The 20236-nt window shown below is 38.6% G+C and overlaps 1 pseudogene; it reads left to right on the top strand.

The window, feature by feature from the left end:
* The window catches only part of LOC149186079 (uncharacterized), a 33586-nt pseudogene extending 15983 nt beyond the window's left edge, over nucleotides 1–17603 (top strand).
* Nucleotides 17604–20236: the final 2633 nt, after the last annotated feature.

The following is a 20236-nucleotide window of genomic DNA, read 5'->3' on the forward strand; positions in this document are numbered from 1 at the left end:
TGCAATGCGATAAGTCACAAATCACATATCACATGGTCTTTGGGCCTTTGGTAATTCCTTCCCTTGGAAACCTGCGATGCGATGGAGTAATCGGAACCGTTGATATGCGCGCTCGACCAACAGTTTGAGCTGTGTCGCCAATCGTAGTCACATTTCCCCTCGGGCCGTCCCCGATACACTCCACCGATGTGATATCACCGAACCCTCCGATGTGATCCGCCGATTTGATTTGGACCGTTGATCGGTCCGATCCAACAGCTCTGATTCAACGATAATTCAACCTTCGCTTTACTCTGTTTTCCACCATTCTTCATGGTTTTTCTTCTACAATAGTGTTTTCTGATAGTATTAAAGACTTAGACTTAGAGGTTTTAGGATCCATTTTGGATCAATATTTCACGTAAAATTGAGGTCATAGAGAATATATTGTTAGCACTTTTTGGTCTCCAGGTTTTGACAACCCATGGATTTTCCAATGCTATATATATATATATATATATATCACCAATCTATATCCATCATAACTTCCTCAAGGCGTAAACCTTTCCTCAAATTTTGCATTCAAAAGAGTTTTACACCTTGAGAGATTTGATCTTTGATCTCTCTCAAAGCTTTAAAGATCCAAACTTGAAATAGATATAGATTGATTGAGTAAAATAATTAAATTTAGTATTGACAATTAAAAAATATTATTGCTTTTTTTTTTCGTTCAAATCTACATTTCACTTTATAACATATTTATTTAAAACAAATAATTTATATTGTCTACAATCCTTAATCAATTTATGTTTATTATAATTTTTTTAATACATTTTTCTTTTCATCGTCTTCTTTTTCTTCTATTATTATTATTTATTTATTTATTTTTAAGTGTGGTTTTTGGACAAACTGCTACATCCACGAAAACTATCTAAGCAAATACAAGAGCCTAACCTTGTGACCTCCCATTAGCAAAGGTACTTGAATTGAGCTAAACCTTGGGGTTGTTTTTAATACATTTATTACTTACCTCAAAATACAAAATATACTCTTCATTTCAAATTAAAATCTAAAATAATTTATTGAATTTCTTTTTATAAAAATAAAAATAAAAATGAAAATTTTAAACTTTATATATTCATATTCAATTTTTCAATTAATTAGTGGGATTGTCAATTAAAATTAAACATAAATAATTAAGAAAGCTAGTAGTCTAATTAATAGATGAAATGACCTTTCTAGTTAAGTTTTTTTCTTTTTCTAGTTAAGTTTGCCCAAAAACGGAGTACATTTTTTTAAATCATAAGTTTCACTTGCTTAATTTGTAAAAATATAGTATCCCAAAGGGTTTTTATGTTGAATCCATGTATGCATTCAAAAGTGCATTTTACATAACAAGAAATTATAATCTCATTAGAAATTGTATTATCCATCCAAAAAAACCATTTCATCTCTTAGTTTTTGTTTAAGATTTGACTTTGCATTACTTCAAAAAGGCATTACAAGAGAGGTTGCTTTGTGTTATTGGTACGCCTGAAGGGAAACTAGACTTGTAACATAAGTTCACAATCTTGAGATTACATTGTCTCCTTTTAACCATGTCATCAAACAATATAAAACCATACCAAGGGCTTGCAACGAAAGACAATGGAAGGTAGACACACAACACTTCTATGTAAAAACACAATTGCTATCACTAAACATGAAGTATAAAAGGGTAGTCCTAGAGTGCTTGTAGTTTAAGAGAGTCAACTTGAAGAGGCTTGAAAAGGATGAACCTGTTGAAATATGGCATCAAGAATATTCCAATTTAATTTGTCCTTGAATTAAATTATGAATTAAAATCAAATTTAGTCTTAACAGCTACTTGGAAATAATTAATTAATTTATTTTAAATTAATTAGTTGGAGAAATTCAAGTTAGAAGTCTTTCTGAAGTCATGCAAGAGTTATCCCTTAAATTAAGGAGATAAGATTGAGTTATATTTGAGTTGTAATTAGTTAACTCAATTTATTGAGTTAAGTCCAGTTAAATTAGTTCCAAACTGTTTTAGGAACTAATAGTGAGTTAACAGTCAGTTGATGCATTAATGCACTCAACTAGTGCTACTCCAGTTAACTAAAGGTTCCCTCATCAGAAACTCATGCATATCTACTCTGAGAAAGACCCAGTTGAGATTAATGTTCAAGGACAGTGTACTATGAGTTGCATGTGTTTTCTCATGGAGAAAACTCATGCATTCAGTCAAGGATTTATCCTTGAGGATTGCACGATTTTTAAGGATATTTTTCCACTTGGTGAATGGCTAATCATCCACAACAAACAATGCAAGGAAATAGGAGCTTGGAGGGCAGACATGAAGGCTGGAGAGAAGCCAAGATTACCTGTGAGCATCTGTGAGGATTGTACTAAGAGATAGATAGCTGTGAGAGCTAAGGCTTTGTATAATTCCTATGTATTTCCACCATGTATGATAATACAATAGTGTGGGGTTTTTAGCTGAGGCTTTCCCCAAAGTATTTTAATGTGTATTGTGCCATTGATTCTTCTTCTTATGGTTATATTGTTCAGCTCAATCTTTAAGCTTCGCAAATTGATAATAGAAGTAGGTTATAGTATTCTTATTTGATTTGTATTGCATTATCAGGTTAACCTATCACAGATTTTCTACATGGTATCAGAGCTGTGAACAGTATACTGAGAATAGAATTCCAAGTTTGAAGTTCGGGGTTGCAGGTGCAAATCGAATTTGTATCATACTTCAAGGTTAGCCAATGGTGTTCTATGGCTTGAGACTCGATTATGCCTTGGAAGGTAGCTCGAATTACATAGCATGGAAAGATAGAATGGAAGCTATATTAGAAGACAATGGCTTGAAGGAATTCATTGATCAAGAAATCCCAAAGCTAGCTTCAACTAATGCACAAGAGTTGGCTGAGTGGAAGAAGTGTGTGGCGAAGGTGAGACGGATCATCCTCAAGGGAGTTCGAGACCATATTGTCTCGAGTCTCCATGGGAAGGATACTCCATTTTCAATGTGGAAGACATTGAAGGACCTCTGCCAGAACAATAGCGACCATAGGAAATTGGCGCTCAAGGATAAGCTTCAAAGAATCAAGATGGAGAAGGACAATACTATTTCCACATATATGAACAAGCTCACCACTTGCAGAGATGAGCTTGGTAGTTTGGGAATAACTACTGTCGATGATGATATGGTGAGCCTTGCTCTCCTTGGCCTTCCAAAGAGTTGGAATAGCTACCAAGACTCTATGAATGGAAGGGAGAAACTACCGCTTTGGGAATGACTGTGGTCGGATCTTATGCAGGAGGAGATCAAGAGGAGCACACAAGATGGTTCTTCATCCAAGAATGATGATGAAGAAAATCTGACCTTAGCAAGTAAGGCAAGGAAAGGGAAGGGGAAGGATTCCAATTTCAAATCGAATTCTTCTCATGGAGGGAATAAGGGTGACATGTCTAAAGTAAGATGCTTTAATTGCCACAAGATGGGACATTATGCAACTAATTTCCCATTGAAGAAGTAAGAGAAGGGATCCTCGGAAGTATCGGAAGGTGAGGCATTAGCCTCTCAGTTCGAAATAGGCTTTACCCTCATTGCATGCATGGAGTCATTGATGATGGGTTGTGTCTGGTATCTTGATAGTGGAGCCTCATTCCACATGATTGGTGATAAAAATTTATTTAGTGCCTTGGAGGAGAAAGCCCTGAACATGCGCTTAGAGATGGGTGACGATGAAAGGTATAGTGTTTCGGGAGTGGGCACGGTTGCTTTTCAGAGGGAGCATGGAGCTCCTCTCACCTTGACAGATGTGATGTATGTGCTTGGACTAAATAAGAACTTGGTATCGGTCACGATGTTGGAGGACAAAGGCTACGATGTTGTCTTCAGTAAAGGAAAGGCGTTCCTAAGACACATGGCCACGGGTCAGACCAAGAGGATAGGGATTCAGGTGAAGAATCTCTATAAACTAGAGGCAAATGATTGTGCATCATTGAGTACGAAATCAGAATTGGTGTGAAGCCAAGACATTGGCAAGTTGTGGCACAGGCAGTTGGGCCATTTGCATCATGGGGATTTGAAGATAAGGTAGCAGATATCTACAGGACTTCCCAAAGGTAAACTTGAGAAAGTTGACACATGCAAAGGTTGTACCTTGGGAAACTACACCAAGTCTTCCTTTCATGATCGAGACAGTTGAGCAGAGGCTATCTTAGAGCAAGTTCATACTGATTTGTGTGGACCATTCTCAACGGCATCCACAACGAAGAAAAGGTATTATGTGAGTTTCATTGATGACTATTCTCGTAAATGCTGGATTTATTTCATGCAGAAGAAGGACCAAACTTTCACAAAGTTTTGTGAGTTCAAATATTTGGTCGAAAAAAAGTCCGGGAAGAAGATCAAGGCCTTGAGAAGCGACAACAGTGGAGAATATGTCTCTCAAGAGTTTAAGGAATTATGTGCAGCGGAAGGAATTAAACGAGAGTTGACGGAACCTCATAACCCACAGCAGAATGGGTTGGCCGAGAGGAAGAACATAACTATTTTAGGGGCAGCACGGGCAATGCTGCATGACCAAGGCCTACCACTTCACTTGTGGGTTGAGGCATGCAACACAATAGTCTATTTGTAGAATAGAAGCCCACATCGCATACTTGGGATGAAGACTCCAGAGGAAGCTTTCTCCGGTAAGAGACCATATGTGAGTCACTTCAGGATCTTTGGCTCATCGGTATATTTCCATGTGACAAAGGATGCACGAAAGAAGCTTGAGCCAATAACAGAGTTGGGGATATTTGTGGGGTACACTGATACACCTCACAACTATTGGGTGTACTTGCCTACCAATCGGAGGACAGTGGTTCATAGAGATCTCAAGTTTGATGAGCAGAAGGCCATGCGATTTTCCCTTGAGAGGGAGCTCCAACTACAAGCTGTGGAGGAACTGTTGGTTCCTAAGGAGGAGGAGCCTCAGACTGATGCAGAGCAGCTGCATGTAGAGGTTCCAGGAGTGGAGACATCCACTCAAGTAGAGTCTTCTAGAGATAGACCGAAGCACACAAGAGAAGCTGACAGATTATTGGAGGATGCGAGAGAGAATGTGGGAGCACCATCTTCTTAGCGCAGATAGAGGAGGTCACCTGAGAGGTACACTGGATACATGGCCCTTGCTGGGGAATGTGTTGAGACTGAGCCATCTTCCTTTGAGGAAGCAGTGCGGCAGCCGATTTGGGTTGATCCTATGGTGGAGGAGTATGACTCCATAGTTCTTAACAGTGTTTGGGACTTGGTTCCCAGACCGGAAAACAAGTCAGTTGTGAGTTTTCGTTGGCTTTAAAAGGTAAACAAGCTACTGATGGTAGTGTGGAGAAGCATAAGGAAAGATTTGTTGCCCATGGATTTTCACAGGTCAAGGGGATTGACTATGATGAGACTTTTGCTCATGTCGTAAGGTACTCATCTATCATATCTATGTTGGCACTATCAACACAAATGGGTTGGAAGATCCATCAGATGGATGTGAAGACTACATTCCTTGATGACCAGTTTGAGGAAGAGGTGTACATAGAGTAGCCTGAAGGTTTTGAGACCTTCGATCGTGAGTCGCATGTGTGCCGACTCAAGAGAGCGTTGTACGGGTTGAAGCAAGCACCTTGTGCTTGGTACCCCAGGATAGACAACTACTTCTCCAAGTTGGGCTTCACAATGAGTGAAGTGGATGCAAACCTGTACCACATCGTGGTGAAAGGTAATTTGTTGTTTTGGGAAGTTTTAGTGTCTACGGGTAAACGCTTAAACCCCTAGACTAGTATCTAAGTCTAGAACAAAAGTTCAAAGCATTCTCTACCTTTTCTATAATCGATAGATTAAATAAGAGAATAGAGAAATCTACTTGTAGCTTTCGCTTGTTCCTTATCTCCCTTGACCGATTCTGTTGCTCCTTTCCGTCAGGGAAAATTTTAAGAACCACCCTAAATTTATATGTATAATAAATGGGCTAATCCCCATGATACATAGGAAAAATGGGAGGTGATTTTATCAATAATATAATATGTATATATAATTTTTTTGGCGAATCTCTCACCAGATTATATTATCTTGTACAGTGATGGAGAATCTTTCACCGAATTATAAAATATTGTAAGATCTTGGCAAATCTTTTACTGAATAATAAAACATTTTGAAGTCTTGGCAAATGTTTTGTTAAAGTATGAAACCATATATGATAATAAGAAAACATATTCATTAAACTGTAATATACTAACATACATGTTTGGAAAAAAGAAACATAATTTTCTCTTCCTACAAACAATGTTCCAAGTTTCAGTGGCCATGTTTGTCAAGGTTCTTACAATACACTCTTTCATATCCTTCTATTAGTTTTGATAATATTCCACAACAAAGTTCTTGTAGGTGTTGATATTGACCACGAGTTCTGTCAAGGTAGGAGAGATTAATCTTTTCTCTACAACTTTTGTCAAGCTACCACTTTTTTCAAGTTATCAAATTTCTTTCTTATTCCAAAGACCTCAACTGCGAGATAGAAAAAAAAAAAAAACACCAAGTTTGTTTACCCCAACACACCAACAAGTAGCAAGCCCCAACTATATTATATAAGAAAGTATTAGGTATCCCAAAGGCTTGAAGGGGATCTAATTGAAAGAAGTGACCATTGTGAGAAGCCTTCCAATCAATATATGAATATATAAATGTAGATTTATCATTATTTTAATTGGAAATTTTCAATTAAATAATAAAATTTAATTACGTCCATCCCAATCTAAATTTCTTATTAGCATAATTCACTACCCTCATACGTCTCGCATTTTTTAACAGCGTTGTAACATGTAGATTAATTTCCTTTTTGGTGAACAATCTCCATCTTTTAGAAAAATATGGTGCAGTGGCTCCAACCCCTACAGATCATTAGGACAAACTAAGAATAGCACAGAAGATGAAAGGTTGTACAAACCAGCTTATTTTTCAAAAAATTAATCCAACATCAATACCTAAACTTTTTCATGAAGATATCATATTGAGAATGTTTGAAAAATGGTAGTAAATCTTCTGCGAGGGTGATGTGGAAAAAGTGATAAGGTTTCACTGTTTTGAACTTTTTTTTTTAAATCATAAAAACCAATATTAATGGAGATATTGGTATTTTTTACTAAATTTTGTGAAGTGACTAAATGTAGCTTTAACCATTCACCTTAAGATGTTTTTACAATATAATTTCCTAAGTCTATTTAATATCTTCATTATCATAAAAACCAACCTATATCCATCTTAACTCCACATCTACCAATGTTAGAGGGATGAAATCTATTTATGGTATTACCATGGTTTATCATAAACCTGGAGCTTAAAAATTACTATTAGTAATTTATAAAAATTAATAAAATTAATAATTGATTTTTATTTTATTTTTTATTTTAACCAAGTTAAAATGTTTAACATACATTAAATTACAACATCCATTTTTACTCTTGATCCACCAAGCCCCGAGAGTGATCAAACATTTTTCACTCTATGCTAGTTTGCATATCACGATATTTGATCCCTCTCGAGGCTTAGTAGATCCAGAGTAAAGATGGATCTATGTTGGTTTAATTCCCCCCTTTAAATAGGCTACATTCCACGTGAATACCATGGGTCAATACCATGTGCCATTTTTATTTTTATTAATACTAATATTAGGTTTAATAATGTTTTTTGCATGGTATTAATAATAATTTAGCCCATGGTATTTGGCCCATAGTATTTTTCCCATAGGTTTCACCTAAATATAACGCATTTTTTGAGTGTTCGTAAATATAAGGTGACTTATGGATTAAATATAAAAAAATGTTTTATTTATTTACCATACCTCTCGTTTATTTATATTTTTATTAATTTACCATACATTTTTTACAAATATGGTATTTGGCCCATAGGATTCACTTAAATAAAACCTCTTTTTGAGCCTTCCTAAATAGAAAGAGGGTTATGGACTAAATATAAAAAGAGGTTTTATTTATTTACCATACCTCTAGTTTATTTATATTTTTATTTATTTACGATACCTTTTGAGTAAGTATAAAAATAGGTTTTATTTATTTACCATACCTCCACTTTATTTATATTTTTATTTGTTTACACCTTTCATGTATATAAGCTGACTTATGGAGTAAATAGAAAAAATGTTTTATTTATTTACTATACCTCTCATTTATTTATATTTTTATTAATTTACCATACCTCTTTTATAAATATGGTATTTGGCCCATAGGATTCACTTAAATAAAACCTATTCTTGAAAATTAGAGCGAATGGAAGGTTGTAACTCCTAATTTCAAGGGCTAGATTTACCTTTTTTACCCTCTCCCTTAAAATAAGGTGGGCTAACCTCCATACCTAATTTTTTTATGTAATAAATTTGAGGCTGTTAGCCTCCTGCTGCAGCAGGTATTCATCTTTCATGATCGACATTTTTACATGCCAAATATGTCATACTTTGCATGCTGCAATGTTCCATATTTGCTACAGAGGCCAAAGAAGTGTCCATGAGAGTGTGCTAGTCCTAGTGCCATTGCTGTGTTCCATTTTTGATGTGTTAATCCATTTTTGATGAGTTTTCAGTTAAGGGAAGGCCAAACAGTTTAATCTTGGCTTCCCTAGGTTTAAATTTCATGTTTTAGAATATAGAGATGAACATCTGTCCAAACTGTTTAATCTTGGCAGATTTGTAGATAGGTAGAGAATCTTGGGCACTCATCAGCTTAATCTGAGCCCCGGAAGAAATAAGGGTCGACTTAGATAGGAGGACAACAAGAAGAAAAGAATGAAAAGTTGGGTTTGCTAGTTCAAGTGCACCCAAACTAAAAAGAAGAGAAAATGCTAGGTAAGTAGGCCGGGTAGGTAGCTTTTTGGTTGCAGAATCATGGCTTGTGATCCATTTCATATTTTCAAGTGTCATATCTATTCACATCTCAAGCATGAGGCAGTTTTCCATTTAAAGGAGCTCAAGCGAGGCATGTCTAACTTCCCCTTCTTCCTCTTCCCCAAATCACTCACTAACTTCCCCTAAAGAGGTCAAGATCTACCTGATATCTCTTAGTCTCATCATTTTCATATCAGTTGCCTTGGTAAAGATCTGCTTTACTCAAGGAATGTCCATACTTCCTCTATGAGTCATTTTCCCCCTTAATAGCCTAAGATCTCATACTTAGCGCTTTTTCTTATCATTATCATGTTAACTACTAACTTTACTATGTAACTCCCTATCTATCTCCCCTCCCCTTACTAAAACAATGTTAATAACTCCCCTATATACTTATCCCCTCCCCCTGGTTGAAAAATAACCATAAGTACACTTGGGAATTGCTAAGTTTACCTGAAACTTAGCAAGAACCCTCATTTGCCTCTCAAACCATCTTCTAAATGCATTAGGACTCATTCCTATGCATAAAATCTTCCTCCAAATGTACAAATCCATCTTTTGGCCTTGTTTCTACCTTTTCCAAGGCATAAACCCCTTTTTAAAGGCCTAAAACCCCTCTCAAGTGCCTTTGGAATCCTTCCAAGGCATGAAATTCCTCTTTTTTTAAGTTATTGGACCCCTTCCGAGGCCTCAAAAACCCTTTATAAAGCATGCATACCTTTTTCCGATCAGGTAATTTCATCCTCGATCCCATAAAGCCTCATCGCATCCCTTTGAAGCCTTCTCCGAATGCTTTAACCCCCTCCGAAACGATATCGCTGTCGAAGGTGTGGTCAACTGTTGGCATTTATATATGTATATACCCCCGATTACAGTGCCTCCCTTTTTCGACCGATAGCGATATTGCTATCGCGCCCAATGCATATCGCATATAAATATCGCATCGCTATCGCGCACATGTATAAAGCCCTGACCCCCAGTCCCCGCCGAGAGCGATATTGCGATTAGATCGCAACCGTCCATCGCCCCCACCCAGATCAACGGCCCATATGTATTATCGCATCATTCCCATATGGCTCTGTCTGGTGGAGCCGAAAAGTTATAAAGTGTGGCATGTAAGGATTTCGGGTCCGATAAGGCCCTTTTCTACGGCAAAGAGGGACCACTCCGATAGGGCAGAGCGGAAATAACAATAAATCAAAGCATAAAGTGTCTCAGGTCTGGAAAGGGGTAGTACTGTACCCTCCATTTCGTGACCCGAAAAGTAATGAAAGATAGTTTTGAAGGGTTTCAGGTTCGCGGACCCGTTCCATTATGAATTCCGTCGATATGGATTCGCTGATGGGCCGGACCCGATTTCAAATAAAGAGAACCCTAATAAATTTTCGAGTCCGCCCTTTATATCGCTCGTCGGGGGTTTATGTGTTGGGACCGCCGATCCGCCAAACCGCCGATTTAGCGCCAGCTGTTGGATCGGCCCGCGCCGGATCCAACGACCACGATTTAAAGAAATGAATAGTGTTGCGGCAGGACCAAAAATTCATCAATTTTGCAGTTTTTAAGGCTTTTCCCCCTGTTTTATGAAATAGGCCTTTTCAAAAATTTAATCGTGCGGTGCCTGCGCCCGCCACAGCTGTAAAGGAAGCAAGGCATTCCTCAGTTATAATAGATCGCTCCAGGCCCAAAATACTTCCAAATGTAGGGTTTTTGCCTCAGCAGGCATCCAACGTCCAGTCCTCCTCCATTTTGGCAACAATTCTTCCTTTTTGATCAGATTTCAATTGGCCAGGTGCTGAAACTCTTCCAGAAGCCCCTAGAGAGCCATGGAAGGTACAACAGCAGTCAAATATCGCCATAAGTGGCCATAAAGGGCGATTTCGTACCGGCAAAGAGTATCAGTGGGAGAAAAGCGGCCCATTTCAGTTTAAAGAGTATAAGAGCGCCGAAAAGTGTATCAGGTGAAAAATATCAGCGGAGGACTTTAAATGCGAGGCAGATGGCAGTATAGGCCCCAAACAAAGTCAAAAAAACAGCTCAGAGCCATCAAAGCCCACCAGATCTCAGTTATGGGCATTAAAACCACTTTGCAGCAGCAGAACCGCCTAACAGGAGCAGATAGGAGATTTAAGGCCCAGATATTGCAAAAGCAGTGTATGAAGACACCTGAGGGCAGCGCTGCAAGTTCCCAAGGCGCAGTTATGGCTAAATGGCCAGCGCATCACAACAAAGGACCCATATTAATTTATTCTTGAAGCGGTTGCCTCCAGCGTAGCTCATAGAGATATTTTTAGCATTCATTTCAATAGATGTTAGGTTAGAATCATTCATTTCTCCAGATCTGCCATTAGATCTATATTTGTACATATTTTAGATATTTTCTCTATAAAGACCGCCCTCTGTATTGTGAAAAGGGTTGGTTGGTTGTATCTTTCATTCCAGGACTTGCGCTGTATATGTTGAGAGTTTTTGTAATCAAAGATTGCTGGAATATTTGCATCTGAACTGGCTGGTTGTGCTTTCAATGGCTGAAGAGCTTGATATGGAATTCTCGTGCTTGCTCATGGTCCAATAAGTCTTTCCTCCCTCTATTTATTAGTTTATATGTACCTGTATCATCTATATATCATAATCTAAGTTGCAGGAAGAAGGAATAGTTCAGAACTGGTTTTCATGCCCTCTGTCCTCAATTCTTGTAACTTTTCTATGTTTTCCTCTGAATTAGTGATGAATATGCATACTTAATTGATCATGTTTAAGCTATTTCTATCATTTCTAAATGTTGTCTAGGAATCCTTCATTGGTCCTATTTAGCCTTCATCCACTTTCCCTCTTTGGCTAGATGAGAGATCCTTAATTGCCTCTCATCCCCTGACCTCCATTTCATCCTTGTTCCAGCATTAATCATTGTGCCATGTGTAGCTATCCTGCTCCATATTCCCCTCTTCTGCCAAGGAAAACACACCCTTCAGTTCACTTTCATGGACTCCATGCCCAATGGTTTGAACTTCTTACACTTTGCATGCCAAATCTGCTTGAATAGATCAACCATCCCACCAAACTCAAAAAAAACCCATGTGCATCATATCTAGCCTAAAATCATCCCTTAAACAAAGCTAAATCCTAAAGAGAGAGCCCTCTCTGACTGCTGGTAGGCTAGGACCTGCAGTCCAAAGATTGGTTTGTGGCTACCTTGGCTGTATTCTCTTAGGAGTCAAAGGGAACAACCTGAGTGTTAACAGAGGCGATTTGTAAAAATATACTATGATACAAAATATTCGTCCACTAAAAATTTAAAACCCCTTAATTTCACCTAAGGGCAAAAATTCGCTCCTAAAATTTTCCATGCTTTCTGTACTTAAGCCGCTTGAAAAGTACTTGCACACAGACAAAAACAAGAACCCATCAAAGCATATGATAATGATATATTTATTAAACGTAGCATGGAATCAAGTACATGATAAACATATGAAAGAATCAAAGGACAACGCAAGCATATGGAAAAATCTTTGAACACTTTATTAGTAAAAGGAAGAGTTACAACCCAATTTTCCTGATTCAACATCACTCCTCCAGTTCAATCCCATCCTCTCCTCATAACAAGCGAGACACTTTGACATCATTAAAACACTTACAATCAACTCAAGTCTCATACTAATAGCATCTTCCTATAATTCAATAATTTCCAGCCCAGCTAGCCAACCCCTGATCACTTAGATGAGTGGTCCTTTTATAAGTGACTGAAGGAAGTTAGGCCATCAATGGTGATAATGAATGCTCTCCCAAAATTAGTATTTAGTTCCATGGAGGAAGGGATAAAGGGATTGATGTTCCTTAACTCCCTCCCTCATCCAAATACGAACCCAAAGGAGTGGATAGCCTTGAGAAACTTCTAGAGGCATCCAATGGACAAGGAATCTTTCAAACCCTCATGGAAATTCGCTCAAATTCACCCAACGCGGGCCAAAGAGGGACCAAGTGCACTCCAATGCACACTGACAGTGTATTGGCTGCACTGCAACGCACCCTAATGAAGGCCTTTCTACGCTAATCTTCTTCGAGGCAGTTTCTGGATGATTTCAGTCATGGAACTTCTTGGGAAGCTAGGCATTCTGATGGTTGACTTCTTCAGGGCATGTAACAACTGAATTAGGGTTTGATGGGACCTAATAGTACTGATATGTAAGTTGGGGTTGATGTGCCCAAATGGATCTGTAACAATTTCCCCCTAAAGCATGAAGTCGTAAATATGTATGTCGACTGAAATGCTTTATCATGTGGAGAGGAGGTTTCGAAGCGGAAGGTGACCTGCATCAATTACAATACATATATCATGATAATTTGATTTTTCTCATGAACTAGCTAAGGGAAGGCATACCCATGCTCAGCTTATAAAGTTTCATTACAGGTACAAATATAGTCGTCTACATATATAGACCCATGAATGGATGACCATGAATGTAAGGCCATTTTACATTTGATTTAGTACTCCTGAAAATATCGCAGCCCGGATGGATGAAACTAGATCTGGGGTCTTCAATCTCGTTCAATCTTTTGCTCAAGTACAAGTCTAACCATGTGAATAGATGTTCTGAAGTCAAATATGGGAAGACATCATTTGATTACCAGCCAATGATGTAGGAAATTAACAAACGCGAGGGGAATCACCGATAATGATAATGACCCTCAAAGTACTACAATACATTTCGCATGGTGTGAATAAATGATTTGATGTCAAACACCATAAAAAGTATTTCGGTTGAAGGCCAATGATGTTAACCTATTTCCGGAAGTGAGAAACTTGCCGTTGATGTATGCAAGCCTCAAGGTACTGAAGGGGTGTTTCTAAGTCAACTTCTTAGATAATGTGCTGATGTTGACAAGAAGCGACTCATCGCAGGAGGGCCTTGATGTATCCCACATCAACAACACGAAACGAGGTAAATGATTTTGGAGATGAAAATCGACTAACGATAGAAGGTTTAGGAATGGAGGTCATGAAAATGAAGGTTTACAGTATTGCAAAGGATGAAGTTTGAGCTGAATGACTTCTCTTGAACATGTCGACGACACTAAGATGAATTGGTAGCATTGACCCAAAACAAAGTAATGGATGGTATGATAGACCAATGGTGTGATAACCATCAAGCTGAATGACCCAACTCACATAGTCATGGTGATGAGGTGAAAGTGTCATGTTCAAGAGCGACTTGCTACCATAAAGTGTTTTCCCCTTTTTCCAATTTTCCCCAGTCATTGTTGACCAGTACCTCTTTATTTTTAATCAAGCTTGAGGAGGATAACATATGCTTGTTGTATAATTTCACCCTTCGGGTGAATCCATCGCTATTTGATGTTTTAACGAGTCTAGCAAAGGTGAAACTCGATCTTGTCTAGATGGACAAGTTTGTCGCTATTTGATGTTTTTAACTAGTTTAACGACAAAGATAACTTGGTCCTTTTCATGTTTAGAGAGTTTGAAAAGGGACGAAAAGAAAACTCCACAAGTTATTTTTCATAAAATAATATCTCAAGTCCAAAAAAACGTAAAATAGTACAAGAGAGATATCATTTCCAATTCGTTTAACGAGCTGGAAAGGACAAATGCTTGGCAATATTTTCATATTTAGAGAGTTTGAAAAGAGCTTAAAGAGGACTCCATTTTGAGGAACGAGTGGTGGCTAGGGTAGCAACTGGTTCCGATAATGTTGGAACTTCTCAAAACATGTTGATTTATGTGAAGAGGTTGGCTAATAAGACCACTCATTGCAACTATTCCTCAAAAAGGGTAAAACAACCAAGTGAAAGTGTATGATCGGCCAAAGAGATGGTGGTGATGGAATGAAACAACCAAGGCTCATCTAATAGAAAAGGCTGATAAAATGGCTATCACAAGGGTTAAAATGGAAATGGATTCATTTTTACACAAGATTGAACCATAGGAAACTATGCTTAGATTCAGTTACATGTTTATATAAGCTTGAAATGAAAAACTATGCTTGAGATTGGTTTACATGCCCCCAGCATGATTTAAGGGAGAGTCTCCTGTAACCAGATGGAAGTCACTACGGTGAAGCAGGACGATTATCCAACACCTTTTTGGCTTCGTCCAGATAGGGACAAAGGTGAATGGGGTGATTCCCTTCACATAACCTACAGGGAAACTTAACTTTACCATTAGGTGCATGCCCCCTAAGCTTCATTACATTCACATAAGTAAACTACTTGTGGCTATCATATGGATGGAATGAAGGTTCGTTTATGAGATCAAGTGAAAGACTCGACTGGGATTTTACGAGATCTAATCAAAGACTCGAATTGGAACTTTGCTCCAAGGGACCTTGTTTAATTTTTTTTAATGAGATTAACACAAGACAAGGAACTTTGCTCAAATTCCTTGTTTCATTTTTTAACGAGATTTTCACAAGACAAGGAACTATGCTCATGGGGGTTGTTTCATTTTTTAGTGAGGTTGACACAGTAAAAGAATTGTCCTCATATTCCTTGTTTCATTTTTAAATGAGGTTGACACAAGACAAGGAACTCTCCTCATACCCTTTGTTCCATTTTTTAACGAGGTTGACACAAGACAATGAACTATCCTCAAATTCAATCGCAACTCATAAGAGGTCATGAAGGAGAGATCTAGTTCCAATTCCCCCAGTACATGATGTACAACATCACAGAATTGATCGTCAGTTGATGTAGGTATGGAACAGGTTGCCACATAATTAACCTGTGGCGGGGATGATACCATTGGTACAAAAGGACCATTTAGGTAAGATGGTTGACTAGGAGCCATATTTGGACCGTGAAATGAAATCTAGTCAATAGTGACAATTCTGCCTTCATGTGGGAAACAAATCACTCAAAAGAGTCTTGAAACAATAGATCCCATGCCATAAACATAGTCACGCCCAAGAAGTAAATTGTAATCTAAAGGGCCTGGGACTACCATCACATTTAGATAAATGATTTTTCCTCCCAAAGTAATAGGTAACTGAGGGAGGATCCCTTATGGTTGACTGGTTCCTCTGTTAAAACCCAACAGATTTTGTGGAACAGGCACAAGCGGTGGCGAATCAAGCGCTTGCCAAGTAGTTGAGGAAAGGATACTCACAGACACGCCTTCATCTATAATAGTGCCAGATACAATCATTACAAACTTGTACTATGATCTGGAAAAGCACATAAGAAGGAAGACGGAAACCTGCCAATCGATTCCAATCAAAGGAAGTGACTAGACTACTTTGAGGGGGTACCGTAAGAATGGGAGGATTAACCCCTTGAGTTACGAGAGCGAGAGGATTTTCCTCCTATCTTGATGGAACAAGCAGATTGCCCCCAAGCTCATTTGAATCTGAAGAAACAAAAAGAACTTGAGTGGTATCATATTCACTCTCTTTGAGAAAGGTACGATTTACTGAAGGTGAAATCGAGTCAACTGTTACCTCGACCTATTGATTTGGGTCGAGTGTAGACTCATTGGTTTCACTTTCAGAGATAGTGGGTTTGACTGACGATTGATTTTAGTCAGTCAATTCATCAACTAGTGAAGGGTTTAGTGAGTGATCCAAAATGGATCTAGAATAGACTTCTAAGTCTAAAAGTATTTCTCACAAAGGAAAATGAAAGTCAAAGGATGCTCTTGGAAATAGTCTCATTGCATAAATATCTTCATTCTGAATCTAATGCAATTTGAATGGGCTAAAATGGACTTCAGATGAAGAAGTTATTGTAAAGAGAAATTTTCCCATTATCCTTTGAAAATGAGGTAATTTCTTATAAAAATGGACTTAAGGGCTCTTAAAGAAAATCGCATCGGAAAGGCTCAAAGGGAGGACTTAGGAAAAGGCGAAAGGACTCCCCGATTAGCAATCACCGACATATCGCATCGAAGGAAGGCTTCATGCGATATTGGAACCCCGAGCCGTTTACATGTGCAATTAGCGATTACGATATCGGTGATCAGCGATCAGGTCGTGCAAATACCAAGGGGGTCATTACATGCGACATATGCCGATACCATGGGCTGATAGCGATAGAGCCAATAGAGCGATCGACAAATCCTCGATACAAGGGTTGTTGCGACTTGCTACATGCAATTGCGATATGTAATCGGCAATTGATGATCGACGATCAGAACAAAGGAGCCATGCTAATGCAACGTGCGAATGCAAAATTCAATAAAGGCCGGACCCGATAAGGTTATGGGCGTGATTTCATAATATTTGAAATCCAAATTTGCAAATTTTCTTTGTATTTTCCATGTATTGGGTTGTTTTGGCCTATGCAATGCGATTGTGATATTGCAATAAAGGACAGACCTGAAGAGTTTATAAATGCAGCTACATATTATTTGAAGTTCGGGTTAAAGGCCCATGATGTGTTTTTTGTGAGTTTTCCTGTGTATTTCCATTATGAACCAGAATGCATTATTTCGTAGATTTTGTTCTGAAAAAAGGCCGCCGGTTCATTTCCATTGGAAACAGTCTCTCGCACCTATGCCATGCTGTAAGTGGGCATTTTGTAATAGGAATACGTTATAGAAGATGCAGAGCCAGTGAGCCAGAGGGCCAGACGCAGAGCCACAGAGCTAGAAAGGCAAAGGGCCAGATGCAGAGCCACAGAGCCAGTGAGCGAGAGGGCCAGTCGAAGATATGCAGAGCCGCAGAGGAATGATTACACAGAGAGGAACAACTGGGGGAACCGTAGAGTCGGAGGATTCCTCAAAGGCTAGAGAGTATGAATCTCACGGGGGGCTCACAAAAATGTAGCAGTAGAGAAGTTAAGTCTCCCTTCAGGGAGCTCACGGCTGGGTAAAGAGCCACATAGCCGAGAGCTTGAAGGCAGGAGAGCCAGAGAGCAAGATAGCTACAGAGCTAGAGAGCCAAGCAGAAGCAGAATCCACCAGAGGTTGGGAGCGAATGGCAAAAGGATGATTCCTCGGGATGAGGAAGGGATAGAGAGCCCGAGAACTTGAGCACCGAGAGCCAGAAATCCTGAGAGCTTCAGAGCCAGAGGATCGAGCAGAGGTAGAGCTAGACGAACAGATCCAGATAGCTAGGAGAGCCAGAGCCAAATGAGCTAGAGAGCTGAGAGCCAGAGCCAGTTAGCTAGAGAACCAGAGAGCTCAAAGCAGACTTCTAAGAGCCATGGAGCTATAATGAAGTTCAGAACAGCAAAGAGATCAAATGATAAAGCTATTGTTGATGTTTGATGTGTGTTGAAGATAGAAGAAGGAGTGCCAGAGACAGTTAACAAAATTCTGAGGGAGTTGGTGCAAGCTAGAGTTCAAGATAGCTCAGAGCACTAATTGAAGGAGTCTAGTCCAGAGAAGCCTAGATCTATCTACAGAGTAAGGATAGTAAAAGAATTTTGAGGGAGTTGGTGCAAGCTAGAGCTCAAGATAGCTCAAAGCACTAATTGAAGGAGTCTAGTCCAGAGAAGCCTAGATCTGTTTGCACAATAAGGACAGCCAGGGGTAAGATGGTATTCTAAGCCCATAGGTACAGTTGTAAACCTATGGAGTTAAGTGTGGAACTTGTTAAAGAAGCATTACCATAATCCCAAAGAGCCTAGTCGATTTGATTAGGGGTCAAGGAGACATAGCCCAAGATATCAGGGTGAACTACATATTATATTGTTGTCTCATGTGTTTACTTATTTGTTGCATTGCATTTACTGTTATGTTTGTTTTACATCAGCATAAGCAAATGTACATAAGCACTTGAACAGTCTAAAAACAAACACAAGCATACACATATTTCAAGTACTTAATTCTGCAAATTATCTATCATAAGCATAGATCTTGGGAATATATAAGCTTTGGAGTGAGAGAGGTTCTTTTAAGCTTGACAAGAAGCCTTTAGTGCCCCATTTCAGATCAGGTGGTATCGGAGCTTCAGGTTGATTAACCCCACCTTCAAAGAAGGTGGTATCGAAGCATCAGGTTGATTAGCCCCACCTTCAAAGAAGGTGATATCAGAGCTTAAGTTATACCAGAGCAAGTATAGCATGGAGCAGGTGGTATCATGAAGTAGGTTGTATCATGATGAAAGTGGTATCAAATCAGAATGCTTGATTGATAGAGCAATCTATATGCTTGGTTGAATTGAAAGGTGTTTGATTGTTTGTAAATTGACTATTGTTTGAGTTTTCAAAGGTGAAGGGAAAGTTATGGATAGCTAAGTCCAGGGGAGGACAAGAAGGAAGAATAGATGAAGGCATTCTCCTTATCCCGAAGGCCCTCAAGACAATCCTTGAAGCACAAGAGGCTTGTTGCAAAAGGTTGCTTTTCTTTTGATTTAGTGCATTTCATTTCTAATGAGATCCAAGTTGCAGGATGAAAAAGTTGAGTAGACAGACTCACTTTATTGTTGCAAACATTATGTTCATTTCAGCTTCGAAAGTACAATGTACTTAAGCGAAAGTTGAAGGATGAAACATTATATTTCATTTCAGCTTCGAAAGTACAGTGTACTTAAGCAAAAGTTGAAGGATGAAATGCATGCATGAGAATGATGTACATGAACACGGGGATGCTGATGATTTCCTTGTATTTGAACTTGTATGTGTGATTAACTTGAAGAGTTGATTGCTTTGTTTTTAAGCATACATGTAATATCGGGCTGGTTATCTAGTCCATCATTTTTAAATGTAGATGTAAAGACATGGAGGTGTTCACAAGATGTGAAATCTGTTTCTTTTGATGAAGCAAGAGTTTAGACCATCCAGTTGTTGTATGTAATTTTGTTGTTGTTGATAGTATCTCAAACAGATACAAATGTAAATTTTTGTGAAGAAGATGTAACTTCACATTTGTTTGAGCCACCTTGGATCAATGATCGAGGAAGAGAAGTTCAAACTACCTTATGTAACCTTCTCATCAGGAGTTCTGCATGAAGTCAAGGAGGAAGACAGTTCTTCCCAGGAGGACCAGCACATCCAAGAAGGAAAGTGGTCAAAGGCTTTGGTTCAGAGGCACTATGCAAGGCAAGTGTATGGATGTTGAAAGAAGAGGGTGATGTACTCTCATTTACTATTCAGATCAATATATCAGTCTTTTGGAGTCCAAAAGCTTTTTAGTGGGAAGGCGTCATCCAAAATGGATCTAGAATAGAATTCTAAGTCTAAAAATCTTTCTCACTGAGGAAAATGAAAGTAAAATGATGCTCTTGGAAATAGTCTCATTGCATAGATCTCTTCATTCTAAATCTAACATAATTTGAATGGGCTAAAATGGAATTCGGATGAAGAAGTTATTGTAAAGAGAAATTTTCCCATTGTCCTTTGAAAAGGAGGCAATTTCTTAT

Source organism: Pinus tabuliformis, chromosome 3_1, assembly GCF_031772625.1.
Source record: "Pinus tabuliformis cultivar Carrire ecotype Pingquan chromosome 3_1, CPIR1, whole genome shotgun sequence".
Classification (NCBI taxonomy): Eukaryota; Viridiplantae; Streptophyta; class Pinopsida; order Pinales; family Pinaceae; genus Pinus; species Pinus tabuliformis.